Source organism: Zea mays, chromosome 10 (genome assembly GCF_902167145.1).
Source record: "Zea mays cultivar B73 chromosome 10, Zm-B73-REFERENCE-NAM-5.0, whole genome shotgun sequence".
Taxonomy (NCBI): Eukaryota; Viridiplantae; Streptophyta; class Magnoliopsida; order Poales; family Poaceae; genus Zea; species Zea mays.
Window position 1 is genome coordinate 132286728 of NC_050105.1, and position 20636 is coordinate 132307363.

Consider the following 20636-nt stretch of genomic DNA (forward strand, 5'->3'; position numbering starts at 1 on the left):
GAGGGCCGAACCTCGGTAAAACAAATCACCCGTGTTCATTGTGCTTTTGCTTGTGATTTGTTTGCTTTCCCTTACTCTAAGTTCTCTTGCACTATTCTTTGCTCATATCATTTGGTGTTGCTTCAAGTTAAAATCTCATTTAAGTGAAGCAACACTCCACAAGAAAAGAACTTGAGTTAGTGCTCTTTTTCATCTAAGCTTTCTTGCTTTGTTATCATAGAATTATTAGTTGTATTGATTTATCACTTCCGCATTATTTGAAAGCTATACTCTTTACTAGCAAGAACTTAGTTGTTATACTCCGATAATTGTTCATCTTGTTCTAACCACTAATCAAAGGATCTAGTTGGGGGATAAAGTTTTAATTTTCAGGTTTCGCCTATCCACCCCCCCTCTAGGCGACTTTCAATTGGTATCAGAGCTAGGCACTTCATCTTGAGTCTAACAACTCGAAGTGATGGCTCGTAGAAGATCCCAAAAGAACAAGAAGACCCAGGAGAACCCAACTCGGAAGGAGGTAACTCTTGAGATTTTATTTGATGATTGTTCTAACTATGATTCATGGTCATCTAGTGTGATAAATGCTTTTAGAACCATAGATCCTCGATTAGAACAAATTATAGACAAGAGTATTTTTCCCTCTAATTTCAATGGAAAAATTAATTCCGAGGAGGATCAAAGATGTTATCGCTTAAACTATCTAGCTTTTGACATCTTGACTAATTCTCTTAGCAAAGAAGATTATCATGCCTTCATATCAAACTATGATGAATCCGTCCATGATGCGCATGATATTTGGACTAGAATTAGAAGCAAATTTGATGAGTCCAAACATGATAGTTCATTTTGTGTCTCTACTTCCTTTGGTATTTGTGATACTAACCCTTGCAAGGAAGAAGAAGAGAATGAACGATGGAGACCAAACGATGAATCCACCTCTCCAAAAGGTTTGTCTTCCCATTTCGATTCCCACATGTGTTGTGTGGCTAATGAAAATGATAGCGGAAGCACAAATGAGGATGAGGAGGAAGAAAGAAGCTTTGTGCATCTCTACGCTCGCCTAAGCCAAGAAGATAAGGCGGTCATGCTCAAACTTCTAGAAAGAGCGAGAGAACAAAGCGAAGCTCGTCAAAGGCTAGAAGATATTCTCTCCATAAAGATGCAACACTTTGACGAGTTGACTAAAGAACATGAGGAGCTAAAGTGCTCTCATGATGATTTGGTCCAAAGGTATGAAACTATTTCAATTGAGCAAGATAACGCTTCACATTGTATAGCTCAATTAGTAAATAGGAATACCTTGCTCAAGGACCAAGTAGAAAAGCTAAAAGTTGAAAATCTAGCTTTTCAAGATAAATATGATATGCTTTTATGTTCTCATGAAAATCTTATGGATAATCATATCATATTAAACATTGCTCATGAGGTTGTGATAGAGAACTTAAAATCCCAACAACCTCACTCGTGCACATGTATTCAAATTAATACTATATTACCATGTGCTAATGCTTGTTGTTTGTCAACAAGCAAATCTTCCTTTGAGCTAGAATTTGCAGGAACAAATGATGATTCATATCAAAAGCTCAAAGAAGAAAATGAGAGGCTAAAGATGAGCTTGACACAACTAAAAGGGAAATGCATTGCCCAACCTTCTCAAGATAACCGTGATCACATGGTGAAGAAGCTTGAGACGGGAACAACCGTGGCATGTACTACATCCCTTGAAGAAAATGTCAAGGATTTGAGGATTGCCAAGAGGAAGAAACAAAAGATGAAATTCAACACCTCCTCCAAAAGCCTCAACCACGCCTCCACAAAAGGTAACATCCAAGGTAATGATCAAGCCACACTTCACATTAAGAGGTGTAGTGAATGCTTTAAAGAGGGGCACTTGATTAGGTCATGTCCCTACATTAAAAATGGCTTGATTATTAACAAGGATGATAGACTTTGTTTTAAATGCTCCAAGAAGGGACACTTGCTTAGATCTTGTCCCCATTTAAAACAAAAAGGCATAGGGTTAGAAAAGAAAATTCTTACTAACCATGTAGCAAGCAATAAACAAAGAAAGAGGAAATCTTCAAAATTTGGAAAACGCCTATGCTACACATGCCGAAAGAAGGGACATCAATGCAAAGATTGTCCCATTGGTAAAAATCTCACTCCTAACTTGTCATTTGATTCATATATGACTAGGCAACCCAAGATTGCAACTTGTGCTAGAAAGGTAACAAGTTTACCAAGCGCTAGCACAAAGGACACTTGGGTTCCTAGATCTTTGTTTACTAACCTTAACGGACCCATCAAGCGATGGGTACCAAAATGTGCTTGACAAGATTTGTAGGAGAAGGAGATGGTATGAACCTTTGGGGTGCTTGAGGGAGTTAATTCAATTCTTATCAACTCAAGCTATCAATCTTCAAATGATCTACATATTCAAGATTGACCCAAGGTTATTTCAATATGTTATTCAAAACCCATATCATCTCGGGGAAGATATTGATGTTGTAGGAATTAAAGAATTATCATGTGCGGAATATCAAAGCCTACAACATGGAAGAAAGTCAAAGGATGGTAACATTTATATTCTTAAGTGCAATTATCTTAAATTGTCGTGTGTCTTGTGTAGTCACATAGAAATAGAAAGCACTTAAGCATGCTTTAAAACTATGTCATCATTCTTTGAAGAAATTCCTTTCATACGGTAGATTGTGTATTTATCAATTCTATATTATGACAATCTACATGTTTTAAATTGTTGCAAGTTCACATGGCATGTCTTTACATTAATTATTCTATTATTGCCATGTTCTAGGTATAAAGAGATATTTCATGTTCTTAAAAGAATAAGGTGTCATATAAGAAATTCAAATACTTAGGACACTTATAAAAGGAAAAATTCTCTCTATAGCTAGAAAAGTGAGACTAATGTTTTTATCTAAGTAATTTAAGTAGTCTCACTTGTAGAGAATAAGTTTCTCTATGGAAATGCGTATCTCATCATGTCTAGGAAATTCTATCCAATAATTCATGTTGTATCTCTTATTGCTCAATTGGATATGATTCTTTCACATTTATCGTTTTCCAAATCATGATTTAGATTTATTCCTATAATCTCAAAGGATTAGTTATGCTTGTTTTATGAGTTAAAATTGAGCATAACATCATCTATGAATAATCTAGTTCATGCTATGGAGTTTCCATGTTTTGTTAATCTAACTTCTCATTCTTTATCAAAATGATTACTAAATGGAAACTAGTGCTTGTGTTGCTAACGTATCTCTTGAGCTTACTTATAAATATGCATAGAAGGGAAAGTACACAAGCCTCATGGGTTGATCTTCACCCAAAAGAAGAAAGGTAAAAAGCAAAGGTATGGGAACTCATCTTCTTAATTAAGTTTAGTTCCCATCTCAATGGGTATTTAATCTAAATTATCATATTCTACCCTTGTGAGGAATAGATTCGCTATTGGACCGAAATTAACTAAGTGTGCATTCAAATATCATTTTCTCAATGCTCATGTCCATTAGAATCTATTTAATGCCTCTGCGATATTTATATATATGTTATCATATTGATTTGCTTCCAAGTGATGATTAACTAACTTCAATATGATAAAGTAAAATCTCCAATGATTATTAAAATGCTTAAAAGGTGCTCACTCATTTTTCTCAAATGAAATGCACTTATGTTAAGGATTTTACTTCATGTCTATGTGACTTGTGGATGATGAATTATGTATGCTAATTATCTAAAGTAATCATCCTTTCCCATATACTCCCTTGCACTGTTAACATGTCCCTTGAGTATTTTCAATAAGTTTGGAAGGAAAAAGAGACAAATACAAAGGGAGGACACTCAAATGAAAAGGGAAAAACATCAAGGATAACAACAGCTACTTGGACAATAAGGTCTTCGCAATAATCAATGGTGTGGTTGTAAGCATTCTAAATTCTCTTTCATTATGAGATTACAAGGCTTAAGTTGTTTATTGCTAAATTTATGAGCCTTGATCAAAATGTATAATGCTTCTCCCTTTATGTTCTTAAAAGTGAATGCATCGAAGTCAGTTCTTTCAATTACTTGATGCATATCTTTAGGGGGAGTCCATTCTTATATTTTGATTATGTTGAGACTATTGCTTTATCTTAGTAATTTCATATAGTCTCTTGCATGAGAATAATGTTTCTCATATAGTATGCTACTTCACATCAATCCAACTTGTTAAAATAATGTCGCTTGTATCAAGGATTGTTGCTTTCATTTCTAAAGTAGCATGCTTATTGGATTCTCCTATTTTTAAGCTTGATTGAAAATTTAATGCCTTTGTTGTTTTCTTGATCGCATATTGGTTGATCATTGAACAACTTCAATTATCACTTATGCTTCTTAGTGCCTCATGTAATTTGAATTTAATTTCTATTGATATGCACTAAGGAAAAAGGAGAATTCATGATTCATTTATGCAACTTGTGATCCATTTGATTTATGCTAACAATAACTTGAAAAAGATCACTAGTTATAGAACTCTCTCTTGTGCAAAATATTTTCACACACTTTTATTAAGCATAGGTCTTAAGCAAACGAGACCAAGGACATAAGCACAATGGAGAGAACGTCTTTATGAGAAGGTACAAAAGGGTAAAACCACTTCCTTTCATTTAAACTTGTACCTAAATCTTCCTCTTATAAGCATTCTTTGCATATCTTATACATAAGGAAGAGAAAGCATGTCCTTTGCATTTATCCCTGCTTCATACCTAGTTTAACCTCTTAAAATTTCACTCATGCATTATTGCATCTTTGCTAAAACTAGATGAAGTGATTCTATTGTCAAAGAGCTTAAAGCTTAACCTTGTAACGAGGATAAGCTACCTTTGTTCCAAAGGTGGATGGTTCTTAAGTCTCTTTGAAATCCTTAAAGGAAAAATGCTTAAAATGTTTGCAACATGCTTTCATAAGTGCATAAACTGTCTTGAGCATCACTCATATACTATGACACAATGCACTTCACTTTCTCTATGATATAGACTTGTTCTCATTAACCTAATTATGTGCACTTGGCATTTAAGGCCAAAATATGTATTCCTCTCAAGGCACATATTTAGGGGGAGAAACCTATATAGAACTATGATCATGCTTAATTGACATATCTCTTGATCATATCTCTTTCATTTTGGTACAAATGCATATATCCTACTATTCCCGTACCATGACTACGACTAATATGTTTCCAAGTATATTACTATGCTAAGTCGTAGATTGAAAGGGAAATGGAGTCTTCGGCGAAAACAAAGGCTTCCACTCCGTATATCATACTTCGCCATCACTCCAAGCAACTCTCTATTCTTTGGGGGAGAAATGAGCATCAAAGAAAACGACTTCGTCTTTGAAGAGAGTAGGAGCCCAAAGCTAAAAGACCGGACTTCGCCTTTGGTATAATCTTAACTCATTTATTTATGCCCAAAGGGGAAGATAGCACTTCAAGGGCTCTAATGATTCCGTTTTTGGCGATTCATGCCAAAAAGGGGGAGAAATGAGCCCAAAGCAAAAGGACCGCACCACCACCACTAAATTCAAAAACTTAGTGCTTTCCAAAAGTATTTATCATTTGGTATCCTATTGTGTTCAAAAGGGGGAGAAAGTAGTATTTCAAAAATGGTATATCAAAACCCTCTTGAACACTAAGAGGTGGATCTCTTTTAGGGGGAGTTTTGTTGAAGTCAAAGGAAAAGCATTTTAAACAAGGGGAGAAAATTTCAAATCTTGAAAATGCTTTGCAAACTCTTATTCATTCACCTTTGACTATTTGCAGAAGATCTTTGAAATGGATTTACAAAAAGAATTTGCAAAAACAAAACATGTGGTGCAATCGTGGTCCAAAATACTAAATAAGAAAGAACCATTCATGCCTATCTTATGAAATCAATATTGGTTTAAATTCCAAGCAATCTTTGCACTTACCGTAGGCAAACTAGTACAATTATGCTCTTATATTTTTGCTTTGGTTTGTGTTGGCATCAATCACCAAAAAGGGGGAGATTGAAAGGGAAATAGGCTTTAAACCTTTTCCTAAATGATTTTGGTGATTGAATGTCCAACACAAACAATTGGACTAATTAGTTTGCTCTAGATTATATGTTCTACAGGTGCCAAAGATTCAACATAAAGCCAATAAAAAGACCATGTTTTGGATTCAATAAAGGAGCAAAGGGGCAACCGAGGGCACCCCTGGTCTGGCGCACCGGACTGTCCGGTGTGCCACCGGACAGTGAACAGTACCTGTCCGGTGCACCAGGGGACTCAGACTCAAACTCTTCGCCCTCGGGAATTCTCGGAAGCCGGCGCACTATAATTCACCGGACTGTCCGGTGTGCACCGGACATGTCCGGTGCTCCAAGGAAGCGCGGTCTCCAGAACTCGCCAGCCTCGGGTTCGCGCGGCAGCCGCTCCGCTAAAATTCACCGGACTGTCCGGTGTGCACCGGACTGTCCGGTGTGCCAGCGGAGCAACGGTCATCTTCGCGCCAACGGTCGACTCTGACAGTAAACAGTGCAGAACAGTACACGCGGCAGAAGTCAGAGCAGAGGATCAGAGAGGCACCGGACTGTCCGGTGTGCACCGGACTGTCCGGTGCCACATGAGGACAAAGCCTCCAACGGTCGACCAGCTCCAATCTCAACGGATAGGATGACGTGGCTGGCACACCGGACATGTCCGGTGTGCACCGGACTGTCCGGTGCGCCCATCGCCAGCAGCTTCTCCAACGGCTACAAAATTGGATGGTGGCTATAAATACCACCCCAACCGGCCACTTCAAAGTGTGGGAGTCCAAACAACATTCCAAGTCATCTAGTTGACATACTCAAGCCCTCCCAACCACCTATATTCATTGATCCATCCTATACACAAGATTTAGTCCACTACAACCAACACAAGTGCCACAAAAGAGAGAGTAAGCAATTGAGAGCTACTCAATTGAGTTTAGCCCTAGCGCCTTGTGAGATTCATTGAGAGATAGTGTGTTCTACATCTTTGTGTTCATTTGCGCGTGGAGTTTTTTGACTCCCATTCGAACTTCCTCCAAAGTGTTGGAGGCTTGTAAAAGCTAGCAAGAGACACCAAAGATTGTGGTGGTCCTTGTGGGATCGAGAGTGATCCTTGAGAAGAAGAAGAGCTCGCCGATCCTTGTGTGATCGGGAGAGAGGGAAAGGGTTGAAAAAGACCCGTCCTTAAGTGGACTCCTCAACGGGGACTAGGCCTTCGAGGGCCGAACCTCGGTAAAACAAATCACCCGTGTTCATTGTGCTTTTGCTTGTGATTTGTTTGCTTTCCCTTACTCTAAGTTCTCTTGCACTATTCTTTGCTCATATCATTTGGTGTTGCTTCAAGTTAAAATCTCATTTAAGTGAAGCAACACTCCACAAGAAAAGAACTTGAGTTAGTGCTCTTTTTCATCTAAGCTTTCTTGCTTTGTTATCATAGAATTATTAGTTGTATTGATTTATCACTTCCGCATTATTTGAAAGCTATACTCTTTACTAGCAAGAACTTAGTTGTTATACTCCGATAATTGTTCATCTTGTTCTAACCACTAATCAAAGGATCTAGTTGGGGGATAAAGTTTTAATTTTCAGGTTTCGCCTATCCACCCCCCCTCTAGGCGACTTTCAGGTGACGAGTGAGGTATCCGTATCCCGGAGGCGTAGGAGTCCCTCGGCTCGGTCGGCCTTGTCGCCCGAGGCTTCTCTTGCTTGGTTAAATGATCCCTCGGTCGCTCTTCGATGAGCCGAAGCCGAAGGCAGCGGTGTCAGTGTGGACAGAGGCAGAGTTGGCTCGAAAAGAAGACTTTGTCGGCCGGAGCCTGGCCGGGCCGTCCACTGGCGGGACCGACGCCGGAGTCGAGTTGCCGAGGCCAAGAGCTGGGCTGATGTCCTCGGGGGACAGCTGGCTGAGGCTTCGGGGTGGCCGGCCGAGCCATTTGTTTGGGCCGGATTCCTGGAGAAGACCCTGGCAGCGATGGCCCAGGCGCGGTGCTGATGTCGTCCTTCGGAGTGGAGATCCTCCGACCGCGTTGCCGTCCGAGGCCAGGTCGGACTTCGCCGAAGGTGTAGTTGACGCCGAGGGTGCTGCTGCTCCCCCTCCGTCGAGGTCCGAGCCTGCAGGATTGGTTTATCTTGTAGTGTGCGTATGTTTTCTGCGGCCGCCGAGGCCCAAACATACTGTCGTCGTGTTGTAAAGCTGCGTTTCTTTTCCTCTTGTTTCGAGTATCTGGACTTATTTGTCGGTAACAGAATTGTTTGTCCGAGCGAGAGTTACTTTTCACGGAAGGTGATGAGTGAGGTATCCGTATCCTGGAGGCATAGGAGTCCCTCGGCTCGGTCGGCCTGACCGCTTACGTGTACTCTTACTCGTCCGTAGGATTCTGCTATCGATATAGTCGAGAAGGCCCGAAAAATCGTTTCGGCAGAAGAGTTTTCGAGCGTGAAGACTTGTTCGGTCCGCGGAATCACTTATCCGAGTGTGAGTTACTTATCGCAGAAGGTGACAAGTGAGGTATCCATATCCCGGAGGCGTAGGAGTCCCTCGGCTCGGTCAGCCTTGGCTGCTTACGTGTACTCCGTCGTTTTCAGGATCCCACTTTCGAAGTAGTCGAAAAGCACGAAAGACGTTCTGGCAGAAAAGATCTTTTCCGAGGAAAATTTTGACGCGGAGGGGGTTCCCCCCTTCTAGCCCCCGAGGGAGGGTCGGGCTTTGCCGAGGCAAGGCTGACCCTTCCTTGATGGTTAGACTTTGTGTGTGAACGAGGTGTACGAACGACTTGAAAGCATCTTAAGGGTAGAAGCGACGTAGCTGTCGGATGTTCCAGGCGTTGTTGTAGACCTCGCCTTGACTGTTGGCCAGCTTGTACGTCCCGGGCTTCAGAACCTTGGCGATGACGAACGGCCCTTCCCAGGGAGGCGTGAGCTTGTGTCGCCCTCGGGCGTCTTGCCGCAGTCGAAGCACCAAGTCGCCCCACCTGGAGGTCTCGGGACCGAACCCCTCGGGCGTGGTAGCATCGCAGGGACTGCTGGTACCGCGCCGAGTGTAGTAAGGCCATGTCCTGAGCCTCTTCCAGCTGGTCCAGTGAGTCTTCTCGGTTAGCTCGATTGCTTTGGTCGTCGTAGGCCCTCGTCCTCGGGGAACCGTATTCTAAGTCTGTGGGCAAGATGGCCTCGGCACCATAGACTAGAAAGAATGGTGTGAAGCCCGTGGCTTGGCTCGGTGTTGTCCTCAGACTCCAGACCACCGAGGGGAGCTCGTTCATCCATCGCTTGCCGAACTTGTTGAGGTCGTTGTAGATCCGCGGCTTGAGCCCTTGCAGAATCATGTCGTTGGCACGCTCTACTTGCCCATTCGTCATGGGGTGAGCCACGGCGGCCCAGTCCACCTGGATGTGGTGATCCTCGCAGAAGTCCAGGAACTTCCTGCCAGTGAACTGGGTGCCGTTGTCGGTGATGATGGAGTTCGGGACCCCAAAGCGATGGATGATGTTGGTGAAGAACGCCACCGCCTGTTCGGACCTGATGCTGTTTAGGGGTCGGACCTCGATCCACTTGGAGAATTTGTCGATGGCGACCAGCAGGTGCGTGTAGCCCCCGGGTGCCTTCTGCAAGGGGCCGACGAGGTCCAACCCCCACACAGCAAACGACCAGGTGATGGGTATCGTCTGCAGGGCCTGAGCGGGCAAGTGTGTCTGCCTCGCATAGAACTGACACCCTTGGCAGGTGCGAACAATTCTAGTGGCGTCGGCCACCGCGGTCGGCCAGTAGAAACCTTGTCAGAAGGCGTTTCCAACAAGGGCTTGAGGCGCTGCGTGATAACCGCAAGCCCCCGAGTGTATTTCTTGTAAGAGCTCCTGGCCTTCGGCGATGGATATGCATCGCTGGAGGATGCCTGAGGGGCTGCGGTGGTAGAGCTCCTTCCCGTCCCCCAGCAAGACGAATGACTTGGCGCGCCGCGCCAACCGCCGAGCTTCGGCTCGGTCGAGGGGTAGCTCTCGGTGGAGATATTGCAGGTACGGGGTCTGCCAGTTTCGATTAGGCGTGACCCCGCTCCACTCCTCCTCGACACGCAGTGCCTCACCCTCGGGGGTCGAGGGTGCCTCGGGCTGGGCTGAGGGTGCCTCGGGCTGAGCCGAGGGTGCATTAATAACAAAAAATGTACGTACTTGTCGCCGTTTCGACCCTGGGGGGTCCCTGAACCGACGAGTAAATTGTCGCCGCGTGCCCCAGCCCAGATGGGTCGACACGAGACGGAGCGCGAAGGGGGGAAAAACCGGAGGGAGACAGGCGTAAAAGGGGAAACTCGCGGCCTTCGTGTTTGTCCCGCGCCCAGGTTGGGTGCGCTTGCAGTAGGGGGTTACAAGCGTCCGCGTGGGAGGGAGCGAGAGGCTTACGCGCGCGCTGTCCCGTCCTCCCCGCGCGGCCAACCCTCTGTAAGAGGGCCCTGGACCTTCCTTTTATAGGCGTAAGGAGAGCGTCCAGGTGTACAATGGGAGATGTAGCAGTGTGCTAACGTGTCTAGCAGAGAAGAGCTAGTGCCCTAAGTACATGCCGTCGTGGCAGCCGGAGAGGTTTTGACACCCTGTTCATGTGATGTCGTGGCCGTCGGAGGAGCGCTGGAGCCTTGCGGAAGGACAGCTGTCGGGGCTGTCGAGTCCTTGCTGACGTCTCCTTGCTTCCGTAAGGGGGCTGAGAGCGGCCGTTGTCATGGAGCACGCGGGGCGCCATCATTATTTGTTTTACCGGGGCGAGCCAGATGGGACGCCGGTCTTGTTCCCCGTAGCCAGAGCTAGCTAGGGGTAGGGTAATGATGGCCCCTCCTGTGACGTGGTCGGTCCGAGCCCTGGGTAGGGCGAGGCGGAGGCTCCTCCGAGGTCGAGGTCGAGTTCGAGCCCTTGGGTCGGGCGAGGCGGAGTTCGTCGTCTTTCGGGGCCGAGGCCGAGTCCGAGCCCTGGGGTCGGGCGAGGCGGAGTTCGTCGTCTTCCAGGGCCGAGGCCGAGTCCGAGCCCTGGGTCGGGCGAGGCGGAGTTCGTCGTCTTCCGGGGCCGAGGCCGAGTCTGAGCCCTGGGGTCGGGCGAGGCGGAGCTTCCTATGGCGCCCGAGGCCGGACTTGGCTATTGTCAGCCTCACTCTGTCGAGTGGCACAGCAGCCGGAGCGGCGCAGGCAGCGCTGTCCTCTTGTCAGGCCGGTCAGTGGAGCGGCGAAGTGACTGCGGTCACTTCAGCTCTGTCGACTGAAGGGCGCGCGTCAGGATAAGGTGTCAGGCCTTCCTTGCATTAAATGCTCCTGCGATACGGTCGGTCGTCGTGGCGATTTGGCCAAGGTTGCTTCTTGGCGAAGACTGGGCCTCGGGCGAGCCGAAGGTGTGTCCGTTGCTTGAGGGGGCCCTCGGGCGAGACGTAAATCCTCCGGGGTCGGCTGCCCTTGCCCGAAGCTGGGCTCGGACGAGGCGAGATCGTGTCCCTTGAGTGGACCGAGCCTTGACTTAATCGTATCCATCAGGCCTTTGCAGCTTTGTGCTAATGGGGGTTACCAGCTGAGATTAGGAGTCTTGGGGGTACCCCTAATTATGGTCCCCGACAGTACTAATTATAATTTAAACGGAAACGGAGAACAACGAGGGCTTTGTTTGTGTACTCTAGTAACCTCAACACACATGGAATTAGATGTTAACTTACAGTCTAATACACCTCAATCCATATGTATTGAGGTAAATACTAGTATCCAAACAAAGCCTTAATAATTTATCTCCGTGGGAAACTGGGATACAGAAGAAATGCCCACCACAAACGTTTGTGTGGATTTTCATGAGATTTTTTTTGTCGCGGGCAGTGGCGAGCCTAGAAATTTGAAACTGGATATTCAAAAATTCAAAAGATTAAAGAAATTAGTTCTCAAATCCTTTTCTGTGCTATACATTATTGATAAAATAACATATATTTGTAAAAAATCATGGGTATTCAAGTGCATACCTAGGATCCTCTCTGAGCTCGTCTCTGGTCGCAGAATAGAAATGGGAAGCTAATCCTCGACGGAGAATTCCTAGTGATCACTCCGTCCCCTCTTCCTCTCGACGCGACGCATACACACCCAGAGCGCATAGTCTACAGTACAGTGCATGAACCCGATCGACAGTAGTACCAAACCAGCCATGGCAGCCAACTGGGGCCACACATCAGCCTCTGAAGCAAAAGAACAAATGCTACGTGCACTCTGTAATGATTACACATGAAGTGAGGTATTTTCCATTAAACAAGGAATCTCATAAAATTTCCATAAATACCAAAGCCTAATTTTCCATCTTCGTCACGAGGAATCCGTCCCCTGCAGGGAATGCAAATTTTAGAAACAAAATTAAATTGATTATATCAAATCAATAAAAATTGAACAAACATGATTTAAAATTATAAGAGACATATAATTTAGGGTTTAGCTTGCTATTTTATAATATGATATATATTGATTTTTAGTATAATTTTAGCGTGTCAATGGACTAATTTAAATCGAGAGAAGTTCGCGAGACCAGGGATAAGGACAAGGGCTCCCCTGAACCTGGCAGGTACTAAACATGTTTCTTCACGTGGAGACTAAATCACCCCATCCTCGTTTCTTAACAGAGTAATTCATGTGTGTGTCGTCACAAATATTTACTAGTTAGAGCATCTCTAAGAGGGGGGCCTTAATGTTGAAATATTGGACAGTTTTCAGATTAAATTCCGAATATAAACCATGATCAAATCAGAAGAAATGAAGTATAAAGTTAAATCAGATGATGCGTACTGATCAGGCATACTGATAGATGCCGTGGGCCGAAATCAGCAGGGTCGACGACATCGAAGCAGCGGTGTCGATGACGTCTATGCAGCAGGGTTCGACTAGAAGATCACGAGCAGTCGCATGAGGACGCTTCCCAAAAACCTTATTCGCCCTCTCCCGGTGCAGGATCTCGAAGGCGAAGGGTTCCGCAGATCTGCTCTCTCGATCGCAGATTCGCAGATGCACATCGGCGGTCGGAATGAAGAGAACTACGAAGGCGGCGCGGTTGTGAACATAGGCGAAAGCAAAAAATGGGATGAGTTGGATGTTGGCTGCCAGGCGCCTTATATAGGGCCGAGTCCGCGAACCCATAGCTATCTGCGATCCGATCTGCACGCGAAAAATCTTGCGTTCAGTTTAGATTTTTATAGCGATCGGTTAGGATTTTAAACTTAACATCCAAGCAACCAAAAAATAAAACGACAAAAAGGAAGTCGCGTCCCTGCAAGGCGAGGGGCCGGATTTCGGCGGACCATTCACACGTATGTCGTGCGCCCGCGCCCTTCGCCCCCGCGAGCGAGCGCCCACGCGTGTGGCTCTCCACACTTTCTCCTCTCATCCATGACTTGGAGTGTGGCCTACATATTTAAACTAGTTCCACTCCACTTGGACTAGCAATATGGCACTATTGGTTCCACCCCACTTGGACTAGCAATATGGCTCTCCACACTTTCTCCTCTCATCATTTTATGTGCATTCCCATAATACATATATGGGCTTTTGAGATTTTCCTGGAATTTAATTAAATTTCTCAATTGGGTCTTGCCCATAAATCCTAACACTTAATAAGGTTGTATTTTGAAATATATGGCTCGAGACCATAAGACACCCTCCAACAGTTGCTCTATTTTATAAAAATTCACTAAACTATTATAAGGCTCGGTCAATCGAGTCATAAATATAGTACCCAATATGTTGGAGCCCTATCATCCTTTTCTCTTAATCCACAACTATTATTTCCAAATAACGTGATTTATTTTCTAAATAGCATTATTTAAGGTCTAACTGTTGGAGTAAAAAAAATCTTGAAGTCTTAAACACTTTAAATATGATCTTATTTTAATTTTTAGAGCTCTATTTTAAAGCTCCTGGAGATGGTCTTAGCTTTTAGCCAGGAAATGTTGTACTTAGGGGTGAAAACAGTCGGAAACGATCGGTAAACATTAAAACCATTTTCGTTTTCATATTTTTCCTCAGAAACGAGATCGAAAACGGTAACTCCGGAAACGAAAACGACATCGGTAATTCGAAAACATCGGAAACGAAAGTTCGGTACGAAAATTACACCGGTTACGATCGGAATCTAAAATTCGATCGGTAAAAACTTTAACATGTACCCTCAATTGACTTCAAAAAATCACGCAAGTCATACATTCATATAAAATTAGTAGTAATATATAAGGTAGGAGGTCACAATAAATATATAAGGTAAGAAGTATAAAATAATAAAATCATTATTATGCATTTAAATAAAGTAGAATCAAGATATGTATAATGATATGACACTGACATTCTATTTGTACCCCTACTACTTGGCATAGTCAATATAGTTAGTGTCCTCTTAGTCCTTCTTAAGTTCTCGTGCAAATTATGAATATATGTATCAAGAGTAATAATAAATAATAAAACATAAATAAGATTTATAAAAATTTCAAATGATTCTAAACTATATATCATTAGATAGATCTTGATTTTAGAAAAATAATAAAATTAGTTTCACATTTTTCTAAGCTAAGATGAATTTATTATGAATTTATAAAGGTCAGTTCATATTTAATATTTTTTCTGAAAAATACCGAATTTATTACCGACGGTAAAATACCGGATAAAAACGGTAATTTCCGGAAACGGTCGGAAAAGGACTAAATCGTTTCCGTTTCCGATTCCGAGTTTTTCTACCGATTTCGTTTCCGGATTTTCGATAACCGTTTCCGTTTAGACCTAAATTTAGGTAAAACTTCGAAAACGATTTCCGATATCCGAAAATTACCGTTTCCGTTTTCATCACTAGTTGTACTTCAGTACTTGTACGTACCAACCATGCCAAGCACACGTCCACAAGAGAATATGTACCTCAAAGACGAAAAGGAGGATCCACCCCAAATGCGGGCCCAAAAAACTGTCGGCCTCTATCTAAAAAGGATAGTTCGGCTTCGGCCCATGAAACAAGCCCACTAAGTAAACCGTCACCGAAATTCTTAATGCAGCTTATCGTTACAGCATCTCAAGCTCAAGTGTTCTCCTTAAATTTAATGCCCCCATCTTAACAAAAAAAAAACAATCTATAAATATTTCACTCTCTCAACAACATTGCTATCCCAAACAACGTATAGGAAAGGAAACTTGTGATAACTAAAAAGAGAGTACAAATAGAGGTAAAAAGGTATTATCGTGGCTCAAGTCTCTGCATAGGGTAAAAGTCTTATTTATTCAACAGAAAACAGCGTGCAAGCAAATAGTTTAAACAGGTAATAATAAGCAAAGTTATGAGGAGCAGAAAAAGAAACATGAAGAAGTAAGGACAACGACTGTTATGCAAGCAATCCTTCTGTGCAAGCGTGCAAACAAACCATCAGATCCATTAGATTACGATCCAACCACAGATACAACCATGATTTGTTAGGGGATTTTTATAAAGATTATTGAGCTGGTGGTGGAAGAGTTTAAGTGTTAAATGTGACCTACGGTTAGATCACGATCTAATGGATCAGATAGTTTGCTTGCACGCTTGCACATAAGGACTGCTTGTATAGCAGTCGTTGCCAGAAGTAAGATACAAATACCTGTTAATAGAGCACCGATTGGTAACGATAATATTATTAAATAAAATTGGTACTCACTGTGGCCCCTCTAAAAAACTTGTCAAACTATCTAAAGTTTAATTAAATTTATATAAATAATTATTATTTATTACATTTATCATGGGACTTGTTTTTATTTGGATATACCTATTTTCGTGTCAAAAATGTTAATAATTTTGTCTATAAATATGGATAATATTTAGAAAATCAATTAATACGTTTTTTTTAAAATAAACTAGATTTTATTGATTTTAGAAAATAGATAATACTTGTTGACGCTTTTTCGGAGCGCCAAATACTCAAGAAGAACCGGCGGCGGTGCTCTCTGGTCAGGCGCGGACGGTCCGCGGCACAGGGCCGGACGGTCCACGGCCTGGTGCAGGAGCCTGGGTTCCCTGCCTGACGGCCGGACGGTCCGCGCCCTAGGGCCGGACGGTCCGCGCGTGCGCAGGGGCGGCGGAAGATCGCCGACGGCGCCTGGATCTCGCTCCCGGGAGGGACCCCGTCGGGGAGTAGAGATTCTAGGTTGTGTCTAGGCTCGGGCCGGCCGACCTAGACTCCTCTAATCGACGTGGAGTCGAGGAGAGGCGAAGAATTTGGGGATTGAGAGGCTAAACCTAAACTAGACTAGAACTACTCCTAGGATAAAATGCGAATAGAAGTTGTATTGATTCGATTGTTGATTACAAATCGGCCGTATACCTCTCTATTTATAGAGGAGGGGGGCTGGACCCTTTACAAACTAATTTTCGAGCTTTTCCCGTGATTTTAGCTAACAACCGTAACACCAAACTCGGAACCCTAATCTGCTCTGCGCACGCGCGGACCGTCCGGCCCCCAGGCGCGGACTGTCCGGACCGCGGACCGTCCGGCCTCAGGGCCGGACCGTCCGCAGGCTCAATTCGGTGCTTAACATATGCCCCCCTGCCTTTTGGTGGAGCTGAGCGAACCAAAAACAACTAACTCGATGTGATCACATCAGTTTTCTTAGGCATCTTGACACTTACTAGGATGACACGCAGTGGCCTTAGTCCCGATGGTTGACTCAACGGACTTGACCCCTTTAGCTTTAATCGAACTGTTAGTCCCAATACCGCCGAGCGTCATACTGGTCCTGACCAATTCGTCACCTTGCTTTCCTAATTTTCTAAGTGTCCTGGCGTAGCTTTGTAGTCGACCAGGTCTTCTCCTTGCGGGTCGTCTTCCTCCATGGGTGTTGGTACGTCGTTGCAGGTGTCATGGTGTATTACGGATGAGTCGGCCTCAGGGGTCGAACGGTCCGCGCCCTGTACGGTTGGTCCGTTCTTTATAGCCGGACTGTCTGCTATACCTGCAAAGAGCTGCACAGTTGTTGTTTTATTTTCTATCTTTATGGTCGTTTGATTTTCCTCAACAGCCTTTGGTCTCCATCTCTTTTGTGGTGGCGGATACTGTGGATGTGTGTCATTGAATATTTTTTCCGCCTCCTTCTCCTGATTCTCCTTTGCTCTAGGGCGCTGTAATTTTCGCTTTTGCGATTGTGTCAATCCCAATGGGCACCATCGGGGCATGGAGTATTTTGGATCAGCTATTTTATTGACAGTCGTACTTTCTTTTTTGTTTGTGTCGGCCGATTCACCAAAAATCATCGGCCCTTCGTTATTTTGTTGTACGACGACATCTGTCGTTCCTATTTTAATGACGTCTCCCTTTTTCGTACTGTTGGAGGTTGTAGCTGTATGCCCCCCTGCCGGATTAGTCAGCCTTTGGGGCCGAATTGTTCGGCAATCTTGCTGGGCCTGTGCTCGTGGACCAGATTGAGGGGCTCTCAATCGGTCTTGTACTGGAGGTGTCAACCTATTGAATACAGATGTTTGGGGTGCCCCCCAAGCGGGGTACTGTGGCATCCCAAATGGGTATGGTGGCATGCCCCACATTTGATTTGGGACGTTTGGTGGAGGTATGTATGTGTATGAATATGGCATAGGTGGATATGGTGGTGGAGGTGTCCATGCAGGTACGTTAGGTCTTAATTGAACATTATGACCTCCCGTCCTTTCCGATTGGTGTGGTGGTCCAATCGGCCTAACCTGCCGTTGCACCTGGGTGGGTAAGTGAGGTCCCTTTGGTGGCCGGTCGCTGGGGCCAGCCTTCTTTTTCACATATTTAGACAATAATTGATCAAAGGTCGGGCTAGATTTTACCAACCGACCAGTTGCCTTGAACGTGTTAGTTTTCCACGTACCTATTTCTGGTCGTCGTGGTTTGAAGGTACGTGGTCGCCGCGGCTTTTCGACGTTGCCGGACCGTCCGTCGGAACGCTTCGGACCGTCCGGTGATGTTACGGACCGTTCGCGCCTAGACACCGGACCGTCCGCGATGCGTAGTATGGGTTCTCGCGCATATCCCCTTGTCTGTGCTTGCCCCCCAGCGCTGGAGTTTGTGATGGTTACCTTTAGTGTCTCCCCTCCATCAGGAGTCTTCTCGGCCATCACTTTCCTGCAAGAAATTTTGTTGTTTCCATCAGCCTCCCGTGCGTTGCCGATGATGACTTCTTTGTCTTTGCCCTTATCGGCTGTGTTGGGCCGAATTAGGACCTTTTTGCCATTAAAGTCGATCACATTCATTGGGAAGGGCTCCGTGTCCTCCTGAAATTTCAATCGTCCCTCGTTAATGGCCGATTGAATTTGTCGTCGAAACACATTACAATCATTAGTGGCATGGGAAAATGAGTTGTGCCACTTGCAGTATGCGCGACGCTTTAGTTCGTCGGCAGGTGGAACGATATAATCAATTTTAATGTTACCATTTTTTAGTAATTCATCGAATATCTTATCACATTTGCCAACATTAAATGTAAACTTAACCTCCTCCTGTCGTTCCTTTTGAACTGACTGCAAGGAGGAGCAAACCGAAGATTTGGCCTGCTCGGGCCAAACTATTTCGGCAGTGTAAACTTTCTTTGGTTCATCGTCCGAACTACTTTGATTGTGTTCTACTATAGGGACATTATGATGAACCGTTCTGACTAGTTCTTTGCTTCGGCTTTCACAAGCCGAAGCTCTCTGATGTAATTGTGCTAGAGTAAAGAACTGGATGCCTTCTAATCTCTCTTTTAAATAATAGCGCAATCCATCAAAGGCTATTCCCGCCAGTTGTTTTTCTGTTAAATGAATTTGAAAGCATCGGTTTCTCGTATCCTGGAATCTCCGGATATAATCACTAACTGATTCATCCTTTTCTTATCGTAGGGTCACTAAGTCTACTAAATCTAGCTCATAATCACCAGAGAAGAAATGTTCATGAAATTTTTGCTCTAAGTCTCCCCATGACAAAATGGAATTAGGAGGGAGCGTGGCATACCATGTGAATGCAGTCCCTGTTAAGGATAATGAAAATAAACGCACACGGAATGCTTCGGTGTCGGCCAATTCTCCTAATTATGCTAGGAACTGGCCTATGTGCTCACGCGTGCTCTTTCCTTGGTCACCCAAAAACTTTGCAAACTCGGGTATCCTAGTTCCCTGTGGGTATGGGTGGTGATCAAATCGGCTGTCATAAGGCTTCCGATATGATTGCCCCCCAGGGATCATGCTTACTCCGAGCTTATCTTGGAACGCCCCGGCTATTTCTTCCCTCACTATATCAATGGCAGCCGGTGCAAGACCACCGGCTCTCTGGTCAAACATAGGTGGGGTTGGTTGCATATTAGTATGTTGTCGTTCCCCCCATTGGTTTGAGCTACGTGGTACATTTCCATTTGCCCTATGTGGCTCATATGTTTGATCGTTTCTTTCCGGCCTTCTAGGTGGGGCCGGAAAGCTTTCCTGGGCTCTAGGTCTTGAATTAATGGGCTGGTGCATTGCATATTGTGATGGGAAGTGTTGCTGGGATGGGTGAGGATTAAAGTAACAATCTTCCTCAAAAAGGTCATATGCGGACTGTCCGGACATTGGCCCGGACCGTCCGTAATTATGTGCGGACCGTCCGTCGTTGTATGCGGACCGTCCGACTGGGTAGTTTAAATTCGGTGCCCTATGTGGTGGCTCGGGTGCGTGTCTAGGTAACTCATTAAAAATGGGCCCGGCTGCGGCTGACCCGGACGGTCCGTGCTCGCGGGCGGACGGTCCGGACACGTGTAGATCGGCTGGTTTACTACCGATTTGCGTTTGCTCAGGGTACGTGTCCATCGGCATCCCATAAGAGGGTTGTGACTGGTCGTGACAACCTCTAACCGATGTATTACGTATATTATCTCCTAATTCAACCTCGTGTGAAGGAAAATTTGCTACACTAGATTTATCAAATGCACGTACTAGTCTCCTACAATCGTTTTGCATAACCCCTATGATATTTTGCATCTGTTCTCGTTGTTCGTCTATGTAAGCTTTAAGAGATTGGAGTTCGTTGGTGCTACTTACATTTGGGGTAATCGTAGTAGGTCGGAGCGAAGCCAGATCTGTCGCCCGTTGCCGAACGACTTTGTTGTTCCTGTCCACTTTGAAGTCAGCCAGGAACCTCGCCTTTGCTTCTTGGATCAGCTGCTCCTGGCGCTCCTCGAACAGGAGTTGTTCTTCAGCCGGCAAGGCTTCCCATGTCGGTGTGATGATATTGCTGGTGGAAACCTCAGAGCTATCATTTGAACCAGCCATTGAGGGCCGATTTGATAGGTCTATATGTGTTGTCCCCAGCGGAGTCGCCAAAAAGTATGTTGACGCTTTTTTGGAGCGCCAAATACTCAAGAAGAACCGGCGGCGGTGCTCTCTGGTCAGGCGCGGACGGTCCGCGGCACAGGGCCGGACGTTCCGCGGCCTGGTGCAGGAGCCTGGGTTCCCTGCCTGACGGCCGGACGGTCCGCGCGTGCGCAGGGGCGGCGGAAGATCGCCGACGGCGCCTGGATCTCGCTCCCGGGAGGGACCCCGTCGGGGAGTAGAGATCCTAGGTTGTGTCTAGGCTCGGGCCGGCCGACCTAGACTCCTCTAATCGACGTGG